General features: G+C 43.2%; 1 pseudogene; it reads left to right on the plus strand.

Annotated features, from left to right (window-relative positions):
* Nucleotides 1–4,063: 4,063 nt before the first annotated feature.
* On the plus strand, nt 4,064–4,468 carry LOC102853872 (annotated as a pseudogene).
* Nucleotides 4,469–4,819: the final 351 nt, after the last annotated feature.

Below are 4,819 nucleotides of genomic sequence, written 5' to 3' on the forward strand. Positions count from 1 at the left end.
AGGGTATATTCCCAGTAGTGGTGGAATTGCTGGGTCAAATTGTATCTCTGTTTGCAACTTTTTGTGAAAGCTCCACATGACTTTCCACAATGGTTGCACCATTTTACACTTCCACCAACAGTGAATAAGGGTTCTAGTTTTTCCACAATCTCGCCAGCATTTGTTGCTTGCTGTTCTGTTAAATTTTGCTAAGAATAGCTCTCTCTTTTTTTTTTATAAGAGCAGTGTTATGCAGTATTTGTCCTTTTGCGACTGAGGTATTTCATTTAGCATAATGTCTTCCAAGGTTTGGGGGGGAAATTAAGAAAAAGGGGAATAAATAATGAACACTGCATTGGAACATATGAAGGACAGAACTGTTTAAAAGGAATATATGATTAGGCATTATTTGTATGACAACAGTCCAGAATAAGAGGTGCATAGCAAAGTGGACTGGAGGAAGAGTAGGGAGAAGAGAGGAAACTATGCAACAATGTATGAATGAATTTTTTTTCAAGTTAACTTGGAGGAGGGTAGGGATTAAAAGGGGTAACAAGCACATGAATAAAAATCCAACTTTCCTGTAAATTTTATTTAAAATCACGATTTAAAAAAAGAACAGCCCTCTTGTGTGCCTAGAAGGTGAGGAGAGCTGGCTATGAGTGAGTCAGAAATCGCGGCTCCTGTTACATGCTGCCTTTGCTATCGGTTGGTTTACTGAAGTAGGCCTGAGTGGATTTGTAATGGCTTTTCCATTTCAGAAAACCTGGTACCTTTCTCATTCCTTTTTATTTTCAAGTACAACAGTACTCACAAATAGTCAAATTGTCACTGAAGTTCAGTAACAAAAGGACTACATTGGCCTCCTAATTGAAAGATGTATCAAAACCCTGAGACCTGAAGAGGTGCGAGTTGTCCAGAATCCCACCCTGCAAGCAGACACAGCTTGCCCTCCGCTCTCTACCATCTCTTGATGGCATCAGGAGTTAGTGGGACACCAGGGTGATGTGGTGCAATCTGAGCAACAAGAAAAGCCAGAAGCTGTGAGAATCGGCAACAGCATGGACAGCATATAATTTATCTCTAGAGTTAATATTCAAGGTTTGCATTATCCCTTTTCAAATGGATCTATTTTTACATTTCACCCAGGTTCTTTTCATATTGTTATTACACTTGACCTGTCAATCATGTGCTGCTATTGTATACCGACGAGTAGGAGCCAGCTCATAGCTGACCCTCCAGCAGGTCTGTCAGAAGCACAGGAGGAGATTGTCCATCTTTTGCCCATCGAGAAGCTGGTGGTCGATTTGAACTGTGTGCCTTGGGATTCATGGATTCTTACCTTTAGGCTACCAGAGATCCCTATTAGTCTTATAGCCAGTAATACTTTTCTTCTTCTGAATGGGCGTCAAAGTTCTCATCTGGTGGGAGGGTGGGGTGCTGGTCTACAGCAGAGGATCACGGTATTTCAAATTCAAGACACACATTAACATGCCATTTTTGGACAGTAGACTGGAGGAAACCCTCAGAATCTGCTCCAGTCCAGCAATAATAGTTTGTGAGTTCTGGCTGCATCACGCTTTTACCTGACTACCCCTAGGAACCGACGATCTTGGATACCAATAACCCATTCATGGTGCTTAGGTTAGGAAGCCTTGGTCTTCACAGAAGAGTTCTGAGCTGAATGTAGAAGCTCTTATTTCTCTTGTCAGCTGGCAGAATCTGAGGGTAATACTATGTCTATAATTATCCATGTTGAATCTGATACATAGAAAGGGGTGTGGGTTGGAAATGTTGAGAGGAAAAAGTCCCCTCAGGTACACCTTATATACCTTACTTGATCAGAGAAGTCTTATTTTAAGAATTTGATTTCCAACCATATTTAAAGAGTGGAAGTGGATACTCAGACCAAGTTAGAATTCATAGAGAAGTGGGCTATTTGGAACCATTCATGGAGTACTGTTTAGAGCCATGCTGGAGGCATAATGAAGCCATTTTAAATAAAGGGTATTTTCAACATAAAATGCTTAACAGATCAAATGCTTCCAGGCTTCTGCAGGTTACAGAGGAGGTGGTGTGGAGGCCACACTGATGAAACACTGATAACAGGCAAATGTTCCCTGGCACCCTGAGGGGAGCATCTCATGGGGTTTACTTAGGACAGGACACTTTGGTGACTGGCTTAGGTAATGAGCATTTGTGGGGAAGACCTTGTGAGTGTTATTTGTGCCAATGCCGGCACACACACACACAAATATCTGTTCTCTTTATGGTATCAGGTTTGAAAATAAAATAGATTGCATCCCATTGGAAGAGAAGTGTTTGATCACTTTTTGGTCCTATCCTTTTTTGTTCCTTTGTAACTCTTTTCTATGTCACTGTTTGACACTTGTCATTCTAGTGTGGCCAGACAATTTTCTCCCTCTCTTTCTATCATGCGACAGTCCCTTTATTAAAAACAAGGATGCTAGTGTTGTTTCAAGGGGAAATGTGTGTTCATATTTTAGGGTTGGACACACTTGTATGGACAAGAGGCCGGGATTTCATTCTAACACGTTTACTGGCTCTCTGCTCAGCAATCCCAATGCAGCAGATAGACAGAAGTAGGTCAGGACAGAAATTGTCCTATCTCAGCATATTACAAGGTGGGTGTGACAAGTGAGTGAGCTGTCAGTTCAGAGAGAGAAGCCGGAAAAACCAGGGATGGGTGAAGTGACCATATAATTTATCATTCACATTGGGACCATGGCGAGAATGAAAGGGGTGACTATTAATAATTACTCTGGGACAACAGGTGGAAATTGGGACTGTCCCAGGTAATCAGGATGAATGGTAAGCCTGGGGATGAGCTAAGTGTCAAAATGCCAGGAGAGGCATCGAAACATAATAGAAGTGGGTCTTCCCATCGAAACAGAGACAAGTGCATGACAAATAGTGGACTTACGTAATGAAAATTGCAAAACTTGAACAGGGCAAGTGTGAGGAGCAGAATTTTCAGTGGTTACTGTGGGTTTAATAGCGTGCAAGGGCCAGTGAGAATGATGCTCGGGCGGGGGAGAGCCACACAGACCTGGAGCGAACCAGGGCAGTAGGTTGTTTGCTCTTGTTGAAAGCCAGCAACTGCCTTCTTTCCCCTTGGAAATCTTTTCATCTATCTTTAAGGCAAAGTTCTCCGCACTTGACATGTGTCAGGAATGGGCAGTCCACGTTAGAGAGAAGGGTGGGCTCACACTGCCATGCTTGAGGTTGAAGGGCTCGGAGGCAGGGAATTTCTAGCGGACGAATGTCAGGAACAGATGGGGTATTCTATTTTGAGAAAACTGCCCTGTACTCCCCTGCGATTTGTATTCTGGCACATGCCTGATATTGAAAGCAATAAAGTTAAAAATAAAAAGTCCAGGAATGTTTAGACGTGGAGTTGGGTTTTGTTTTGGTCCCCCCCACTTTCTCATCTAAAGATGATTTATTTGGTGGGAGGAGAGTATTGTTGAGACTTCAGAGAACTCTGAGCTTTTAGAAGAAAGCATCTAACACTTAGCAGGCCCTGAATTCATTCATTCATTCATTCATTTCTTCATTCACTCACTTACATTGTTGTCCTTAATTACGTTTGAGTTCACTTCAACCCAGGATGACTTTATCAAGAATAAAAACCCTATCAGCTAACCCTGTGTCGTCTCCATGATCTTCGGGGGGCGGGAGGTTGGAGCCCATTATTGAAGCTGTTCTGTCATTCATCTTCTTGAAATCTTCTCTTGTTTTCACTGACCCTTCAGCTTACTGAATTTGCTTTCCCTTGATTGACCCAACTAGGAGCGAGGCACACTCTACCCAGGACAAAACGTTCAGAGAGAAATGCAGTATGGCCTCCAACCTGACAGAGCACGCAGTCAACCGGGATATTATAAAAAAGTCTCTGTTATCTCAAAGGACTCGAGTAGGAGTGCATAATGTCTTAAGGAGACTCAGAGAGGGAGCTGGAAGTCTGGCTTAGAAAATATATTGAAATTTGAAAGGATGTAAAGTTAAGGAAGAAATTATATAGAGAGGAAATACAGTGGAAACAAGTACTGAGACCTAAGAGATGACAGCTTTCCTGCCTGGTCCCAGAGCTAAGGCCCCTGCAAAGAAGGGTGGTGAGAAGAAAGGACGTTCAGCCATCAACGAAGTGGGGACCAGAGAGTACACCATCAACATTCACAAGCGCACCCATGGAGTGGGATTTAAGAAGCGTGCTCCTCGGGCACTCAAGGAGATCCAGAAATTTGCCCTGAAGGAGACGGGTACACCAGATGTTCATATCAACATCAGGCTTAACAAAGCTGTCTGGGCCAAAGGAATAAGAAATGTCCCATATGGCTTCCATGTACGGTTGTCCAGAAAACATAATGAGAATGAAGATTCCCCAAACAAACTGTGTACACTGATTACCTATGTACCTGTCACCACTTCCAAAAATCGACAGACTGTCAATGTGGATGAAAACTAATAGCTGATTATCAAATGAAGTTATAAAACTGTAAAAAAGAGAGAGAGAGAGAGAGAGAGAGAGAGATGACAGAGAGTGTCTGGGTGAGAGAGACATGCTCAGGCAGGTCCAGTGAAGGAAGAGGAGGAGGACGTGAGAGAAGAGATGTGGACCCGTGTCAGGTTGGTGGGTCCAGACACTACAGGAGAAACTCTACAGACCCAAGAGAAGAAAGGATGGACGTGGGGAACTGGCAGTCCATGAGAAGACAGGCAAGCTCAAAGAAGAACCAACGTGTGGGCCCCAGTGGGGAGAAGAGTAAAATTCTCCACAGAGCCATTACATAGTCTAATAGACACGCACGGTCTGACT

This window comes from Elephantulus edwardii, unplaced genomic scaffold (assembly GCF_000299155.1).
Source record: "Elephantulus edwardii isolate Elephantulus edwardi_28Jun2011 unplaced genomic scaffold, EleEdw1.0 scaffold00063, whole genome shotgun sequence".
Lineage (NCBI taxonomy): Eukaryota > Metazoa > Chordata > Mammalia > Macroscelidea > Macroscelididae > Elephantulus > Elephantulus edwardii.